Source organism: Pholis gunnellus (assembly GCF_910591455.1).
Source record: "Pholis gunnellus genome assembly, chromosome: 4".
NCBI lineage: Eukaryota > Metazoa > Chordata > Actinopteri > Perciformes > Pholidae > Pholis > Pholis gunnellus.
This window is the reverse complement of record NC_136530.1, coordinates 12,100,660-12,121,406: the sequence shown is the minus strand read 5'-3', so window position 1 is coordinate 12,121,406 and position 20,747 is coordinate 12,100,660.

Here is a 20,747-nt window from a genome sequence, read left to right as displayed (position 1 = left end):
CTTTTAGACCTTCTCAGATTGAAAGAGCTCGATCAGTCACCTTGTTCTCTTTGGACTCCTGGACTAGCTGTTGATAAATCAACGCATGTTCTCTCACAGCACCAAAACACACAAAGAGAGGAGGACACACTATCTACACCAGGGACCAGGCTGTTATTAGTTTAGCAGTGGGCCTCTACAGAGAGCCTCAAAGCTGTGGAAGACTGTGCATGTTGAGTGGTGTATGTGTGTCAGCATGTGTAAATGTGTCCCAGTGAAATCTTGACTAAAGCAGGTAGACCAACATCCATAGAGCTTGCTGCTGTGGCTCAGAGGTGTCGTCCTCTTATCAGAAGATTGGCGGTTTGACCCTTGGTGTGTGATTGTGTGTTAATGTGCGTTTGGTAAGATCCCGGTGGGCAGGTTGCACCTTGCATAGCAGCCTTTGCCATCAGTGTATGAAAATTTGTGATTGGGGGAATGTTGACATGTAGTAGTGTACAACGCTTTTAGGGATCTAAAGACTAGAGAGGCACGATATAAATGCAAGTCCATGCACTATATATCTATATCCCGCTTGTAGTCAAGAACATGAGTTTTATTGTAAAATAAAACAGCCAAGAAACGTATTTACTTCTGGGCACGAACAAAGATACATAAATTACACACAAAATTACATAAAAATATGTTTTGCCTCACTCTGTCCAATGGGGAAAGAAGCAGAGCAGACAACTTGTAAATGAGCCAGTTTAGCTAGATTATTCCAAACCCCTCTTATGGAGATTAAAACACTCATAATGTTGCTAATTGCACAATAAAACTGTGTAGCTAACCTCGTGGTTTGTTTAAGATCTTTTTGCTTGTCCAACTGCTCATGTGATCCATCTTGACTTCTTTCGAGCAAAGTTTCCAGATCTCAGCAATGTGGTCAGAACAAAGTAATTATTACCAAGGAGATGATGGCCAAACTACAAAAAGCTGTTCTTTTTGTGAGGTATATCTATTAGAATATGTATTATCAATCACTCATACCTTACTAGTATCTTTGTTTGAGTTCAGTTCATTTATATACTTCTCACCCAAGCCAATTTTTAAACCTTGTGGTCATATTGTAATGAAGGCCATGGGATAGCGTTGTTTTGCGTATGATTATATATAATTGCGGAGGACAGTGGGTGTCTGACATGGGGCTTGATGCCGGGCTCGCTTTCTTCTGAGTGAGACCTTTTGGTTCAGGTCAGTGAGCATACAAGCGCCACAACAAAGCAGTAACACTTAGCAACAGCAACTCTCTGTAGGGCCCCTTAATGTTGTCACATGCATGACATGGCAGATGTCCAGACCAGACATACAGACGGGCCCTTCTACGCAGATGATGGCTGACACTTACGTAGACAGTAACAGTTAGTGTCAGCAGTCATAATTCAGGCAGTTGTAGATATGTTTTTGGAATATACATTTAGTTCTTGAACAGTTTGTATATGGAAGATTCCATATGTGCACAGTCTCTGAGCACTTCCTCTTGTTCACGTAAAAGGATTGGGTGGAGGACAGAGACAATACTGTAGTACAGCGATCCAAGACCGCTTAACAGTCAACAAAGTTTATATTTCAATCAGGAGAGACTTCATTAGAATAAACAAAAATGTATCACACATGAATAATAAATGAATAGTGACAAGACTTTGGCGATTGGAGTCCATCGTGACGTAGTATAATAAAGGGGTAGTGATGCTGAGGTCAGACATGGCAGAATCCCCCTGGAGTCCAGACACTGGTGGTTGTGGTGATGAAGGGAGTTGCTGCGATCCGATGATGGAGGAGCATGACTGTGACGCTGACTGGAGGTGACTGGGATGGAGGAGGGTCGCATCTGATTGAGCTGCAATGACAACTGACAGCAGCAGAGAGGAGAACATGTTATAGCGCCTTTAGGAGCCCTAGCACCATAACTAGAAAACCAAAACGTAGCTTAGACAGGCCACTAGTCAATTTACTGGTTCAAAATAAGGGCTTGAGCCCCGGTAAACCTGTCCATTAAAAGAGGGAAGAGGGACAACAAAGAAAAGCTGAAAAACTTTCCTCAAACTTGAGGTCATTATTTACATATTGTACTTTACTTTGCTATCCTTGTCAAAGTTTGTATTGAAACAAAAACAGCTGCACAATGTTCAATAATACCATCAAATAAAGTACAGCAATAGCCCATAAAGATGAATTTTCTCATCTGCAGGTCTAGAAATACATGAATAAATAAATATACTGTAGCCTATACCAACATATGGGCCTACAGATTGAAGCTTTGACACATTTGACACATTTGACACATTTGGATATTCAAAATATAACAAAAGTTTAACCTGTAGATCTCTGGGGGAAGAGCCTGAGAGCTCCTATCTCTTAGCATTGTCCACACAAAAGGAACTTCTCTGATTGTCCTTAATTCTTCCATGATGAAGAGATCAGCTCCAGCTGTAGGCTTTGCACACCTGCTCCCATATTGAGTAGGTGTAGCTACCTGGCAGGACTGAAGATTCCTCCAATTACCCTGCCCCTTAGCCCCTTATACGCTTAAATACTAAAGTTCCCATACTATTGTTATTAAATATACAGCTCTGGAATACTATGCTATTCTTACTGATGGTTTGCAGATAAATGTATCGTAATAATTATGTTCATTAAATACATTTGAAGATTTGCAGACCACTCAAAATACTGAATCCTGCTTAAAAAAAATAAAAGTGCTAAAAAACTTCCCTGTTAATACTTGTTTATTGATGTTTGCAAGAGAAACACAAACCCCATTCTGATGCTGTCACTGCAGTTCATTCCAATAACAAAAATAACACAAAGAAATTTTATATATATATATATATATATATATATATATATATATATGAGAGAGAGAGAGAGAATATCCAAAGAATTTAGGACTTGTGTCACAAAATCCCATCAATGGAGCACAAAAACTAAAAAAGAAAAAAAGATAGCCTGTTGGAAAAAAGAACTTTGTGCGGTCTGACACCTCTCCAGTAAGTTTATAGATCAAAGTAAATACGTTGATAGGATGGCTTTGTCTCAAAGTGTAGGTTACTGGTTCACAGGAAACTATCTCTGATTTAACTCTAGCTCTGGTTCTACTCAGCTCATCTCATTTATCCTTTAGATAAAACGTGTTATTATCTAAATATTGAATGTATCATATCTGAACTAGTCCAGATAAATTCCTTGCTTAAGAACATGTACTTTAATTCTCTGGTGAAGACCACAATGGCTGCTGCGAGACATATTTAATCGCCTACATCCTGTGTAAGGGTATTACTGGATTTTTTTTAACACTCATAATAATGCCTGGCTCCAGTGTAATTTCATTGTAGCTCTTAAATAGGAGACACAATTTCTCAACTGAGCTAAATTGTTGACCTTTCCAGACTCAACCCCACCCCTGTAATGTCTAAGTTTGTGCCAGTTACCACATTCAAACCTCACATTGGATTCGGGCAGAACTACATACCACTAATGCGAGTACAAATAATTTATACAATACCATATTGAAAAAGACACATTTTTATGCTCATAAACACGAGGATACTTAGGAATTTATTTTGGCCATAAAAACTAAAGGTACTTTGTTAGAGCTGAAGCGTATCCTGACCTAAGGGAAGAGTTTTAATCGTGCGAGAAGAGAAACACATTTTAAACCGCTGCAAATGCAATTGAGGAGGAAGAATTTGATTAAGAGGGAGGTAATCGAGTCAGTGTGCTATAACCAGAGGCTTGGTGCTGCGAACTGGTATTGCACAAGTGTAACGAGAGTGAATTTAGCACCCGGCGTGGGCATTTTGTTAATCCAGCTCTGTAATTTAGTCCTTCCTCCCCCATCTTTCAATTATCATTATCATAAAATGAAGTGAGGCCTGAGAAGCTCTACGTGCAGCAAGGTTTTTAATTACCCGCTCTGAAGCTTTGTATTTTCATCTCTATTAAAGATGAATTTTCAAGTTCCTGCCATGCCAATTGGAGCCCCTTTTCTGCTTCAAGGTATGGTGGGGATACCAGACGTTTATCAGTGAAATAATGAGCAGCGGTCAGATTTAAAACCAGTGGAGCGAGTCTCTACAACTGTCATCTCGCTCAGTAAAAGTTGCATTGTATGTGACGGTATATGACATGTGTGTTCATGAGGCCTATATTTGCACCTGGACTGAACAATCTAAGAATATTTTCGCACTTCTATGTGCCCATTAAAACTCTATATTATGAACACAAGGTTTCTGTAGTATCGAAAAAAAAAAAAAAAACACTAACAATTTAAAGGGCAGAGGCCAATGACAGTATACCAATTAGCTTTCAAACCGTTTGCATTGAGTTTCATAGGGACAATTAGGCTAATTCTAACCTCAGGCATTTTCCTCTCTGCACCTAGTAAGACGTTTCAGTTTAAGTCATTGTTAATAAGCTTCCCCGATGGTATAACTTAAGATAAAATACAGCAACGCTGAGCCGAGTTCACAGGGGCCAGTCGTTAAGGAGATGAAATCAACTCCCCTGGGTGTTGAGCAGATCCAAATTGCTCTTTTAATTCATTAACAAGCAGATGTAGAACATCCATATTCAGCTCCCAATGGGGACTCACCAACCTAGGCAGGGGTTAAAGGGTATTCTGCAGTGGAAGCAGCCAGCTCACTGACCCGCCACCTATCAGTGTCGATGTGTAGGAAGTATCAATCAGGCTTCCACAGCCCCCACAGAAGGGCTCATCTTAATTGTAGCTTGGGTCTTCATCAAATATGGATAGAGAGACCTCCCAGTAATGTCTTAATTACTTAAGAAGAGGACAGCGCTGCTCAGTTTGCTGATCAGCCTGTCTGGGCCCATGGGCAAAGAGAGGCAACTCCAAGAATGGAAAGATCTCTCATTCTGTTCTCCTGCTTCCTCTATCTTTACCTCCCATCCTGTCTATATCGATCTCATTAGCATAGATGCTCGCTGACGGGAAATCAATCTGAGAGTCTTCTTAATAAAGCCCTAGACTGATTTCAGCTCTTCCTCGACACTCCACGTATTCCCTGTCAGACTCCGGTTGTCTCGCTCTTCCTCACGTTGGTGAACCAGTATCTGGAAGACCTTGAAAGCGTCTACTGACAAAGCTGCTGCTTTTTTTTTTTTTAAAAAGCTTCCTTTCACAAATGGTCAAATTCATCCTTAGTTTTTACACTTCTGTTTAGTGGCAGGATTATTTGGAAACTGTAGTTTTTTTTCCTTAAACATTTATTATCAAGATGATGACAACTTGGACATCAGCAACAGCAACCTATTCAGCACCAGCTGACCCCTCTGTTATCCAAGCTTCTTCCATTGGACACACACTTTAAATACATTTATATCCATACAACATGACTAATGTTCTACAACAGGTAGACTGAACCAAGTAATCATGTTAGCTGCAGATGTGTTCTAGCCATGGTGTTTGCATAATCATTTGCTGCAAACTTTGTTTAATTGGTTGCTATGCCAACTCTTGGTTTCCAGGGAGCCAGCTGGCTGTCTTAATTGATGTGCTTTATTTGATGATTTACAGTTTGTTATCCTTTACACACACAAGTAAACCCTATTTCTTCATCATAGACGTATGCTAATTTATTTTCGAATGGATGTCAATGGCAACAATGGCATCTCTCTTGGAGCAAGGGTGTCATGCGACAAAAATATAGTGTGTATGATAGAGGCCATAACCGCTTAAGACAAAATGCATAACCACTATGCGTTATGCATACATAAAGCAATTAGTTCAATTGCATCAATAACGATATTATTATAAAGATTAGCATAGCTGAATACAATTCTATTTCAATCACAATTTAAAAGACATTCTCTGTAATAAGAATTATTATTTTTTTGTGAAGCTACAGAGATTCCCACAAGATGCTAACTCAATCAACCCCTTGAATGTTACCATAGTGTCATGGCTGCCCAGGTTAGGGGCAGTCAAGAGCCTGGGAGGCCACCTTTGGCCCTGGAGGTCAGGGATTGGAGGCGATTTAATAGTATTTCTCTGCTACCCTGCTGAAAATCCCACTTGGAAAATCCAGATAATCCTTCGTCTCTGTTGCTTGGAATGCTGTAACACAACTCGGTACACAAACATGTACACACGAAGGTGCACAGACACAACAGCAGTAAACACACAGTGATGCATGTGTACATTCACACAGAAAACAAGTGTACACGTACACACACACACACACACACACACACACACACACACAGAACCTAGGCGTCAGCTCACCATAATGCGGATAATCTCCTTTATCTACCCGAGCAGTGCTCACCAGGTCAACTCCCAGATTACCTTTCTGCATCTGTGTGTGTGTGTGTGTGTGTGTGTGTGTGTGTGTTTACCATTAATCCTCTGTTGTATGTTTGTTTGCCAACACTGCACTGCTGCTTCCAACATTGTTGAGATTTAATATATGCAGTGTTACATATCTGCATTCAGATGAAAACTTTTTCTGTACTTTATCTTATTTTAAGGAGGCCGGATGTAGTCTGGGGAGTGTTTTCTCCAGACACATGACAGCATTAGAACAACCCATGTTTATGTGTTCATGTAAGTGGCCAGTCATGTGAAATATGACTGTTCTCTTCAGAAAAAATAATATAATATAAACTGAAGCGCCACTTCCTTATCAGTGGATGTCACTTTATGTGTCATCACATGATCCAAAGCCACATAGTTATATGTTTTATGAACTTTTATGTTTAATGTCTGTTTTCTTTATTTTACCTGCTGGACCAATCCGTTTTTAGTCCCAACTTGAAAAAGACAGATGCTTGGTCAGTGCACCTCAGCATTTGATATCAATGCACGGAGGCCCCCTTTAGCGTCTGTAGGTGTCGCACTGCACTTTCAACAACTAACTCAAATGTACACACATCCATGCGATACGCTCAGAGCAACTGGCGTAGTATAACGTGCAGTTTTATCCAGGAGACCACCGTCCGTTATTCAAGTGAGTCTGTGGCGTTGTTATTCACGTGACTTACATTAGCTGCGAGTCACATGACACGTTAGTCAGTCAAGTTAATGTTAACCATGGTCTTTTCCTAAACCTGCGAAGACAGAAGTTTATTTTGAAAAGACACTATGCATGTAATGAATGTAAACTAACACGCCGTCCCTGACAAGTCCAAAACTGACGCTAGAGGGGTACCTATAGCTCTATAGTTTGAAGCTTAGGGCAACTGACCAAGTGTCGCTACTTGACAAGTTGGGAGTAAGAACATGTTGGCTCGATGACTTTCCCCTTGGGAGGACTTTAACCCCTCTCCAGACAATACCGTATCCAGTTTTAATCGGTTTCACGCAGACAGACAGTTAGGTTTTTTACTGGTCCCATGAGAACTATGTCAACAATGTTTGTTGCCGTTAAGTAGCACGACATTATTTTCCACCTTGAAAAAGTCTCAGTCCTCGACATAAAAGTCCAGGGTTCATGTCCCATGTTGGTCTCTTTCAGCTCGGATCTTTCCATAACCTTAAGATCTTTGCCAAACCTCAACCTAGTAGTTGTAGTTGACTAAACTATACCTTCATTATAGAGGCAGCTTATCAGAAAATGCTCATGAATCAGTTTTGAAGTTATCATTCTGCTGACCACTGACAAATCGATTTTGTCACACAAATGTGTCGAATAGGGCAGCTCGGGCAGTGGCATCAAGCTTCAAACTATGACGTTCTGCCTACCCCTCCAGTGTCAGTTTTGCAAGTCACAGTGAGTGACTTGAATGAATGTGAGCTACAAGCATAGCGTCTTTTCAAAATAAGCTCAGACTTCACAGGAAGTTAGGTTAAGGCAACAAAACCGCTCAGTCAGGTTTTGGTAAAGAGTTGGTTGACGTTAACTTCCCAACGTACGTGACTACCTCATGTGAGTCACATGGCCGACAACATTAACGACTTACGTAACTAACGACTGACGAGACAAAATGTCAACATGAATGTTTGGTTTTTGTACGGGAAACAAACAGCGGTCACTTGGACGAAAGTCTTGTATTTGTTTGTTTGTTTGACATAAATGAAAAACAGGCTTTGTAACAAGGTTACAGCTAGATAGGAGGAGAGTGCATCTCAAGTGGATAGTATAAATTATACTGTTAATGTAATCTGGCCAATCTGTGTTGACATTAGCGTTCAGTCGTGGAAAAAATAATAACACTGTATTTGACATGCTGAGGTTCTCTCTTAACTGCATAAAGAGAAAAAGTATATAGTTCATTGTGTGGCCATTGAGCTTATTCAGTTTTTTGTTTTTATTACATATCGCAAAGTGTTTTATTTTTTTCCAGAATATCATCTTTCCTTCATTTATTTTCACTAATATCTTTTTAATTTAGGTTCATCCCAATGGCATCGTTGTTTTATTTTTGTATTTTTGTCCATCAACCTCCATGTGGTCATGTGTGGATCACAAAGGCAGATGTGTGGGAGTTTACCTCTGATGAACAAATGAGATTACACGTGGCAAATGCACAGGTTCTTGGCTTTGATCACAAAGGAGAATTAATGATCCAGGGGAGCTGTCAGCATCAACACAGGGTGCTGGGGATGTGCTCCCCAATGGCTTCCGTCCTGAAGTTAAAGAGTATCAAATCAAAGGGAATCACTCCAACCATCGCGCTCCCAATCAACAGTAATTACTGGTCCGTGACTCAATTAGGTGAATGATTAATGGATTTCCAGAGAGATATGGATGGATTCAATTACAAACAACCCACAACAACAAACTCCTGTTCACCTCATATGTGCTTAGAGTCAGGACTGAAATGAAGCACACCTTGGCCATATACCGCAAATTTCGGTTTCATTTCAGTAGTTTCCATACTGCTTCATAAGCTTCTATCCGTAAAATGTATGTTCTCAAATGTGCGCAAATGTTTTCCTACAGTGGGTCCCAGTGGCTGCAGGCCCCTATGAACTACTTGTTGGAATGAACTGATAAAATGCCTCCAGACAGAACCAATCCGGGGGAGTCTGGCACATTTTCATCCGAAGAGAGGTATTGGATTAAACAAATCTATGTTAAAGCAAACATCCCACTAGGCCAAGTCTCTGTCTGGGCTCCTCCCCGGCCCTCACCTCGGTGTATCAAACAAAGTGACATTTGAAAGAGAGCAGAGAAGCAGAGTGGGCAGATGAAGGGAGGTGCTGGAAGTGAGGGAACAGGGAGGTAGCCACAGAGCCATCTGGCTGGAGGAGATGGATTTCATTGAATTCTTCTCTCAGGAAATTACAGAAATACCTTCCACGCAGACAGATAAAAAAAAAAACGGTTATGTATTAGTCCAATATTTAACAAATGTCCTCTATTTTTGTCTTTGTTCTCTGTAAAAAGGAGGTCAGTGCTAGTGTCAACTGCTACTGAAACCCATCAAGTTCTCTAGCATCATCCAAATGTGTACATACACATTGTGTACATCAGCGTTGTAGTACCTTTTTGTGTAAACTCCTGCTGAATCTTTCATTTGTTTTCATCTTCGAAAAGGATGTGTCAAGGTTGAAGCCGGAGGTGAATATTGCTGTAGCTAGCATCAGCTGGGCGCCACGATGCATCAGTGACCTGGCCTGCGTGACACTGACATCCCCTCAGGTTACTCAGCTCAAGTTGTGACGAGTCTGGCACCACCTCCGACACCTACTCTGACATAGTCCAATAAGCTCACACTGACATCCAACAACTCTAAGATAACCAGGACAGAGCTAATTTAGATTGTGTGTGGCCTGGAGAATCTTTTCTTTAAGGCTTTTGTTTCAGAGAGGGATTTGAATGACAGCTTATTCTTTTCTTTTCACACTTGAGCTCATCACTAATCCAAGATTTATTGAAAAAAATTGTTAAATACTTGAAGCGTGCAAATACTTATACGGCCTTTTACAGCTTATTACTGTATGACAGTTAAATTGCAAATAAATAAATATTCCCCCCCCACTAATATGGGGTCAGAACCCTGTCAATATTTGCGAGCACAAATTAAATCCACACACGTGCATGTGCAGACTCAAATAGCTGCACACGCAAATTACTTTTGCGAGCGCTTTCACATCACCTTTTGCAGAATATCTTTGCTTGTGCGAGCAAAATTGTTGCCTGCGAGAAGAAAACAATGCTTTGAGCGCGAGGAGCATCCCCTGGCGCACGACTTCTATCGCTGTACTTCTTCTTCTAGAGCTTTCCCCTGCTCGCTCGCGAGTGGTTTGACTGGGCGGACCCAGTTACCATTCGATCTCTACATTTAATTGGTTGCAATCCTCGTTTTTGGATTGGCCGGATATTACTCCCGACCCAGACGCTAGCTGATGGTATAAAGGTGATTTCAAATCCGCAACTAAACACTACTCCACTACATCTCAGAAGTAAGTGTTTTACTTTTTAACTCCACTAGCCTCACCGGCTTCAATTTTTGCGCGCGCAGGCAGAGATATTCTGTACGAAGTTATGTGAAAGCACTCGCAAATATCTTTGCTTATCTTGGCTGTCTGAGTTGCAGGCGTCGGACTGCTACACAAGCACATTTGTGCTGGCGGATATTGACAGTGATTTGACCCCATACGCCAACACCCGTGTACTATTTAATGACTTCACAAACACATTGTCATTTGCAACAAAACACCAATATGTATGCAATTCTACTTTGTGACATTTACAGAGCTTCTGCTTAGGAGCTGTCAGTGAAATACCAACAGTGTGAGTGGTAAATAAATAGTCTTTTCCACAGCTGAGCAATGACAAGAACTTAGCGTGCTTGCATGTTTTAGGACTAGTTTTTCTTTATTTCCAGTCTCTGAATAAGGGATAGTCCGCCCTGCACACCTCCATTGTCCTCACAGAATGCAATTTTGTTGTGAACAATAACTCTTGAACACTACGAACCAGCGAGACTGTGTTCATTATTTAACTACAGACTGAAAGATTAGTTTCTGTCCCACTTTGACCCCTCAGACAATCTGTTTCTTTACACATTTCTGTCTCTGTCCTTCTGTCTCAGAAATGGTCACTTACTGCTAAGTTTGTCTTCTTTTCTTGTGGAATAAACTGTTACAAAAGATCTACAAAGCAAATATACACACACACCCTTTGGCAAAGACAAATCTCATCAGAAACTAAAACAGGAGAGTTTGGTGAGGCAAAATACCAGGTCCTAAGACACTTAAAACCCTAACAGCAATAGGGGGTGCCAAGTGACACAGCCGCACACCTCAGGAAACCATCAATCATAATATTTATCCTTTAAATAGCCTTTGTTTATTTTGTCTATGTTCTTTCCCTTCTTTTCACCCTCTCATGTCTTACAAACAAACGTTGAGCGGTAAAGGCAGGTTCTGATTTGACAAATGGTTTACTGAAATATTCCTTTGAAAACAAGAACATCATAAGACACAGACAGAGTGGGAAGACACAAAAGAAAGCAAAGTACCAGTGATGTATGGTCAGTTTATCAGGCATTGAGTTGTTCTCACCAAAGATCACAGAGAATATGTCAACCCCAACAAACACAAGTGAAAATCCGGCTACAGATCTTCACCCAATCCAGGCTTAAGTCTTTTTCCCCCCTCTCTCCACATTTCCTGGACTTTGTCATGCTTCATGTTGACATGACGGGCTTTCTTTTTCAAACAGATGGCCCAGAGGCCTTTCATAGAGCTTGAACTGAGTTTGCTCTGAGGCAAATAGACCTCCATGCATCATAGCAACGGGGTGAAGGGTCTTGAGAAAGTTGCTTCTTTTTGCAGATGATATGCACATTTATCTAGATGGCCATCTTCCAATATTTAAACCAAGTACAAGTCTAACTGTAAATTTTCTCCTCGTTCTCTGTCTCTGTGCTTAAGAGGAGGCAGAAAATATCTGGGAAGAAATATGAAGTGTGGGAGTCTATCCCAGCGGGTCGCCTCTTAGAGGGATGGAATGGAAGAGGAGCATACATGGTGCAATATCTTATCCTTCAGAAAGTCCAGGCCTGGGCTTTCTCCTCTCGATTTCCAGTCAGCCTCTCTCCCTCGATTTTCTCCGCCTGCTAAGGATGCATAAGTATCTGTGCAGACCTCGGCCTGGTCTGATTTATGGCTATGTGGATATAGAAAGAGAATCAAACAGATAGCCTGCATATGTTCTTAATTTAAAGCCAACACAAATGAAAAGTGAGCACATCCTCTCCCTCTTGGTTCTTCTTCGTCCTTGCTCACTTTCTCTTGCTCGCCCTATAACCACCTCCCCATGTCTTACAGTGAACCATCTGGAAAAATGATTTGGAGAAAAAGTGTCAAACAAGGACCACAGTTGCCGTCCATACTGTTCATGTAAAGAAAGTACTAAATACCCCCTGTCCACTATAAAAAACAATATCATAACTCTTTGATAATTATATCATATTATAATGATATAATTATAACTGTATTCATATATCTTAATAATAATATTTCAATAATGTCAAGTCATTTTTTTCCTAATCATTTGAATTGTGTGTTTTATGTAAATAGCCAACATGGATGATAATAAATAAGTCAAATGGTAACATTGAGAATTTTCATGGTTTACACTGCCATCGGGATGGTTCCAGCTAACTTCATAATAAAAAATAAAAAAGTTAGTTTGGAGCCTGGCTGTCAATAATAGCTCTAAGAAAAAAGATAGGACTTGGCCAATTTCTGAATCGGCAGGTCAGTCTTTTAAAAGATGGGGTATCTGAATCCATGCAATCGGTGCATCTCTAATGCAATTTCACTTATTTTTGCAACCAGCGGAGTTCCCTCCTGGTGGCCATTAGAGAGAATGCAAGTTTAAAGCACTCCCACATTGGCTTCACTTTTCAGAAACAAAGTTTGATGCTTGGGAAAAACTGAATAAGTTTAATCGTAATAATTGTTACAATATAATTAGATAATGAATATTTGTAATAAGCTACTTCTGTACAAAGCTCAGTGTATGTCTTATAAAGCCCAGTCAACCATAATGATTCCTATTATTATGTGGGCTTTCAATATCTCTCTGTGCAAGATATTGGGATAGAATATGTAATAGCATGGTGTTTAAGGATGACTGTTAATGCAGAAGTGCAGGTATGAAGAAGTAAAACAGAGTGAACAGACTGAAGGACTTACACTTTTCCACAGGGAGGCCTTTTTTCCTTAAGAGAGATCCCCACCACATGATAAGAGAAACAAAATTACAGTATGAAATTAATTAAGATCCAGCAAAACGATTACTGGATTAGTCTAGCATTAATTGAAAACTTTGACGAAGACTGTATATCACAAAGATTAGGAGCATCTGAGCCCCTTGTGTTCAAGGAAATAATATCAGGAGGGCATTTTCATTTAAAATGTTACTGTGATAGTGGTTGCAGGGTGTGAACATACTGAATCAATAATGAATATCTTCTGAAGTTGGTATACATAAGACTTTATACAAAGTTTTCAGACTATAAAACCTGAAGACGCCTGAAGGGGAAGTATGTATATTACTCTGCATGTTTACTACCTATCATCCACACACACACACACATACATTCAGACATTCCTGTCTTGTACCCCTATAAATAGAAATCAACAGTTTCTAACTTCCACCTTTTAGAACTATTTGGGGATCTTTGCCAGCTGAACAGGCCAACATTTGAAATGCAACACCTTCAGATGAGGAGAAAAGAGCAGCGATAGCATAGCCGTGGGGTTAGCCGGCTGCTGCTCTCTTTTCACCGAGCATGTGGCCCTCGTTCCTCCCCCAGCATCCGCCTTGTGTGTTACTGAAGGCAAAGGCTTCTATTAACAAGAGAGATGCCCTCTCTGAGCCTAGCAGGCACACTGGGTCTGTCTGTCTCTTCAGCCTTCAGGCTCTAGATGTCCAATAAAGGTAATCCCCCCCCCCCCAAAAAAAAGCACACATGGATGAGTAGATGGTTTAGTGTCTTTTGGCAGATGTGGATGGTGGGCTGACAGGAAGGTATGGATTTGACCAGGATTAGGTCATTGTTTACCTGCAGAGGTTGTAATGAAGTAGTGTTGTGCTCCAGGGAAGAACTCTGTAGAAGAAAGAAGTATGAGGAAGACGTGTCTGTACATGAGAGTACAAACCATCTCTCCCAGTCTTATCAATCTCATATTCCATCTTTTTCCTTGAGTATATATATGAGGCTTTATGCATACATATGTGTTTGGAAGAGAGAGAGAGATTATGCTGCGATGCTCACACTGCATGTTTCTGTGTTTGCAAGCGGAAGGATCCAAGTAGGAGTCAGATATGCCACCGCCATCACTCACACCAACAGTGCGTCTTTGACTTTGCTGAGCCCTTACTCTGAGATAAGGCTTTGGATCCCATTGGCTCTGCAGTTTGATCAATCTGCAGATTTACAGCCACCACCGCAGCACACTGATGAAGCATAAGAGCAGTAAATTCTGCTCCCTTCATAGAAAATGCTCCTCTCTATCTCTCTCATGTATTGATGTAACACCCTTGAAATATTTCCTTTCGACGGAATAACTAGCAAGTCCCTGATCTTAATCAGCTAGGACTTGTTCCTCTCTGTGTTTCTGTTCATATTACTGTTTTTTTCCCCCACATTTGCCGTACATCAAATACTTCCCAGAAATTGCAAAAGTTCTCATTTACATCCCTAAATGTTAGCGCCGATCTGTGAGTGGCTCAGCAAGACTCCATCTAGCCCCCTGAGAAGCTTCCCTGTGTAACTTAATTTTCACTCCCACGAATATTTGATACTCATCATGGCTTAAATGGCAGGGTTGTTCTACTCATATTCAGATTCATATCCCTATCAGTATACGCTGAAGTTCCTTTAATTACTTTTAATGCTCTGGGTTTGGACTCCTCTTCTGCTTTCACCATTCATTTTCTGTCTTTATTCTTCTTCATGCCAACTTTTGAAGAAAAGAGCACCTTGGCACTCGATGAATATTGATTTGACTAGTTAAAGACAGTATTCAGGAATCATTTTGGAGCCAGGACGATGCTCATTGAGATAGTTTCCCTGCTGAGTCATCATAATACTGTGGCAAAATCGGATGCCTGCCGGGCTTCAATCCGGTGCTGGTGACAAACATAAAGCTCTTCTCAGAGTCTTTTATGATTTTGCAGGGGCACTGCACACCTGACTGGGGCTGGAAATGCCTCTCCCCTTGGGCTGTTACTTGAGACATGATAAAGTCTCCAGAGTATTAAAGGTATGGAGGTGATGAAGCAAGCACAAAGCCTGGATCCCTTACTCCTGCACTCTGAATGTGGAGGCTGGGTAAAAGCATAAAGAGGGCTTAATGGCAACCTGCCTAACCTTCTGACCCTACTTTGTTGGACGGGAGGAACCAGGGGTACCTTACTAAGGCTCCATTCAGGAATAATAAAAGCACATAGCTTGGATATCCGGCATGTGGTTCAAATTCCTCCCATCTTTACAAGGACTTGGTGAAGGCTCTTGTCATACGTACACATAAAAGCACAATATTGTCTACTTGTAATGCAATATTTGTCCTAATAAACAGATTTCGCCATCATGGCTGCTGCATGCATATCCTCTTTACGACTTTCCTCATGGTGTGTATTTTGAGGAATGCTTAAGTGTCCAGAAATATCATACTATTAATATTCCAAGCAGAGCTCTCATTCTTCATCTTTTTCTAGTGTGGCTGGCTATTTCTCTATATGTCTTGCAGCTGACGCCAGCACTTATGAATTTGATGTACACAGTTCCTAATCTAAGGCAGTTGGGGCAGGTGGGCGATGAGATCATTACTCCTGGAAAGGCCGAAATCTGAGGCTCTGAGCAGAATAGAAACACTCTGATCTCCTTCCCACATGCCCTACAGCCTTAGAACTTTCCCTCAGCAGCCAGATTCCAACTGACGGTGGATCAAACAAACCTTTGCTTCCCTTGAATAAGCATCTTTTAATTTACCTTCCTCTGTATGCTCAAAATGTCAGGGAAATACAAGCTCTCTTTACTTAGTTGTGTTTATTTCCTGCTTGTTAATTCTTGGGTTTATTAACTGTGGCTGTCTGGGCTCACCAGCGCAGATAAGACGTCACAAGTATTCCTTCGAGATTGTAGAAGAGTAAAAGGATAGTCTCTCTCCCGTCTGTAGAGTTTGCTCTGCACCTATTGCCCTATAGGGGGAGCCATGACCTCACGTTCCTGCTGCCCGACTCCTTCCACTGTTCCAGCTCTTCTGCTGTTCTGTTTCATATCGCTTCCAGTGTTCAAACTTCAGGCTCAGGTCTTGGTGCCAGCCCTGTTAATACATCAGAAACAGAATATATTTTGATCAAGTGCAATGCGTCTTGCACCGTGACATGGTAGGATGGACGAACAGCAACATAGCAGGTAATGATAAGTGATTTATGTGCTTTTGCCTGCACAATGGGCTTTAGTGTCGAGTTGTAGGTCTCACTGTCAGTCAGACGGACTGCTATTCTACAGAAACTTAAATATGTGTCATTACACTGTAGTTGGACAGGCAGAAACAATACCTCAAGAGTTTGTTTGTCCTTAAACCTGCATGGCCATTGTGGCATTTGTTGTATGAATTAGGTGCAATTCAGATGTTGCAATTCTTTAAAAGAAGGAAATCAATAAATAAAAGAATAAATACAGATATGTTTTTCATTGCTTTCCAGATGCTAATCCATGAGGTTTGTTTCATGTGAGAGTAGTTAATGAAAGTAGTTTACAGCTTTTATAGTACGCTTATAATATATATTATATTATATATATATATATATATATATATAATTAGAAGAAGCAATAGAACACTTGGTGGACAATAGATCATGTATTTGCATTGCAGCCTGTAGAGTTGCTCAGCACTTGAGCACTGAAGAAAGACAATGTCTAAGTGTGCATGGTGTACAAGTACATAAGGCTGAATGCCATTGAACATACACAATTCCTCTGACCCTGTTTGAGATGCAGGGCAAATACATCAAGCCATGTGAATAAACACAAAGAAAGAAGCGGTTATTCAATGGATCTCTGTTTCACAGAGATAAATGTGGCTTAAACACAGACATGTCCAATGTGGAAAGAAAAAAAGGATTTTGATGTTTGGCCTCATCCGTCGAGGGATGTGCTTCATGGCCTGGGTGACATAATGCTATTGGCAGGATATTGGTTGTTTGCAGACCCTCATGCAAGAGAAACAGTTTAGCCTGAGGCAAAATATACATCTGCATGTCTTTGATGCTATGCTTTGGTTGATTTACATGTTGGGTTTGGGGTCAGCAGTACAAAGCGGTCCCTAAACATCAAAACACATTATCCTTGGCTGGACAATTATCGCTCAGCTGGGCCAACAGCGGCGCAGTCTACATGATACACAGGCTTATTCAGAATTGATTTACTGGGGAGTAATATTTTTACAGTATACAAACATGATGGAGTGAGTAACCATGGAAAAGGTGCCTGTGCAAATGTTGTGACGAGACTACTGTGAGATTACTTTGTGCTGCAGTTCATGTTCATGCCAACTTGTGTCAACGGAGTCCTGGACTCTTTAAATAATATGATCAATGCTTTATTATTAGACATTTTTCTATAATGTTTAGTCATGTTTTTACATCCAATATGAATATTTAAAAAATGTCCGATGTCTACAAAATCTGCGCATGGCATGTATGGAAAAACAATCGTCGTTGTGGCAAATAAACAGGTGAAGGTAAGGTTTAGGCAACTAAAAGGTTAAGCAAAGGGCATGTTCAAAGTTACTAGAAAGGTGCCCAAAAAACATTGACATGATAGGAGACATGTTATATGCCCATGCATCCACATCCATATATGCACTTTGCGACATGGAGATTACGAATGCCTGCACTGGGGCTGAATGCTGTCACATACTCTACATAAGCTGTGAGGTACTTAATCAACATGGATGGAATTCATATATATATATTTATATAAAGAGACGCTACAATTTTCATTTGAAAGTAAATTAAACATTCTACTTATTGATTAGTTTCCAAACACAGACGTAGAAACACAAAAAAATGTGTATGTAAAGACATGATATTCATTGGATCTACTTCAATGTGATCTGATAATGAAGTATATCTATATTATTCTTGCAGTATAAAGCTCTTTGTGCTCATCTGCTTGTGCACCCACACACATGCTACACAATCCGTGTCGGAGACTGAAATGGGGGTTGGGGTCTTTGCACAGAAAATTGACAATATGCCCACTAGCTCATACTGGTCTGCATCATTGTGGGCAACAAAGGAAGTGAAGACTCTGTGACCCATCTGCTCACATCTATTCCAGTGTAACACGGGTATGTTACTTAACCCCATTTTGACCAAACACTAACCCTCATTATTGTCTGAATATGCACCAACACAAACGGCACACACTATAACACGCATTTAACCATACTCACGTGCAGGTGCAAACACATGTGCACGCTCATGTGAATGTATTAGCATATCACATTTGCATGCATCCATTTGACCAGGCAAATATTGATGATTTGTGCTAACGTATTGTGTAAAAATAATAATTTGATGATTGCCATCGTCTAATTGCCACAGCTGTGTGAGTCTCTCTCTCTCCGCTACTAGGGCGAGTGGGTCCTAGCTCATTACTCTGGCAGAGAGAGGCTGCTTTATCTACTATCTGGCCCATTTTAAAAGCTAGCCTATTTTTAAATTGGTTCCTACACATTGCCTTGTTAGCAGCAAAGAGCGTAATCTCACTAGGCTTCCCTACACTCTCTTTCTAACTATCCAACTCTCTCTCTCTCTCTCTCTCTCTCTCTCTCTCTCTCTCTCTCTCTCTCTCTCTCTCTCTCTCTCTCTCTCTCTCTCTCTCTCTCTCTCATATATATATGTAGTGTCTGGCTTTCTCTTCCCTTGTTGTTGCCTCAGATAATTAATGAAAGGGAGACAATGTGTTGCATCCTTTCTCCATGTAAATAATGAGTTTATTCAGTGCACAAAAATGTGGTCACATCTATGAAATCATGTTATTATGGTACATTCTTTATTGTAAATAAAAAAGTTTGTTAATGTTAGTGTAATGAAGTTTATAGTAAGGCTACACACTAATGATTCCCTGCTACTTCTTCAAATTCAACACCTGACTTGAATATTCAGTACACCGCAGATGTGTTGAGCTGTTAGGTAATTGTATTTGCTTTATTGCTGAAAATTGACTCTGTTGTTGCACAAAAATGATCTACAAAGAGATTTCAGAGAACCGCTTCCCTCTGGAGCATATCTTGAAAACTTGTAACTTGAAATGCTTCAAAGATTTTTACATTGTCCATCTTCCCCACTCTCTCTGTCTGCCGCTTTCTCTCATGTCATCCCTCTCTTTTCATTCTTCTCCATCTGTTTCCCCTTTGTCTTCTGTTACTAAGGGTAAGATCAGCTCCCTTGCCTTTCTTGCGTTTCCCCTTCTCTCTCTCTCCCTCTCTTTTTCTCTCTCATGTGGTGTTCAGGGGATTCTTGGCTGACACCCAATTTGCAGGCAATGTGTTGTAGTTGCTTTTTGCAAAAAACAACACCGAACTGACGAATACATTATTTTCATAATATATTTGTTTATCATTGGATTCCTGAATGTGTGGCCACGATATACACGTACATGTAAAGATAGGGTCAGGCATGCATGTGTGCATGTGATGGCTTTGTCTACATCTGTGTTTGCATGGGTTTTACTTTATTGCTATTGTAAAAGAGCCGAAAATGGTCCACAGGATGATTTTTGTGTTTATGTACATTGATGGTACATCACTGCATTTGCATGTCTGACAATTGGCTGCAGGAATAAGCTGTGAAGGACAGTCTCTTTGTCTTTGGAGGGAACTCATTAGGTGTGCAGGCGTTTGCCCCGTTCTCGGTTGGAGCTTACTCCGTCAACACCATTTGTGCATTTCATTTTTCACGCCTGCTCTTTCACTCCACTCCCTCTGCATCACTCCATGTCCCCCATCAACCCCAGCACGCCTCTCGCAGTTTCCCCCTCCGCCCCCTTCCCTTCTTGTTCTCTATCCCCTCGTCTTGGCCCAGTGCAAATCTAGGGCATTCTGCTGCAAGGGCTGATATATCTGAAGCCAAGTAACACATACATTTATGTTTCAAGCACCCATGACTGTGACGGACATGTATAATGCTATCAGACTCTGTCAGACATGCCAGCTCTCAGCTGTTGTTCAATTACAAAGCTATTTAATGTGTCAGAACCTTGTGTGGTGGAGACCTACAGTGGCTTTTTTTTGTACCATGACTCTCATTTTGCAGGTGTTGACACACTACTGCACATGAATATGAAACACATTTTACATTTAAATTCAAGGTATTTAGCTGATTTAGCTGAGTCTAAATGTAGCTGTGTTTCAGCCTGGATGTCAGGTCTACGTAATGACTGCTAATAAACATCTTTTAAATGCAAAGTTGCTTTTTGGGCTTGGGCTATGATGTCTATTAAACTTTCACTGACAGCCAAAATGTAGCCATGTATTAGCGCAGTTGGAGGATAGACGTCAAAAAGACGTATAGTAGACAATTCCCTCAGTAGCCCAGTTAGCTGCGATAGCATTTGTTCCCAGACCCAGGTTAAAATTGAATCCTATGTCCATTATTTTGGTGACTATTTGACATATAATTGTAATTGATAAATAGTCATCTAATTGATGGCTAGGCTATACTTGGGCTATGATTAGACGTCTACTAAATTTATCTGACACCCCAAATGTAGCCATGTTTTAT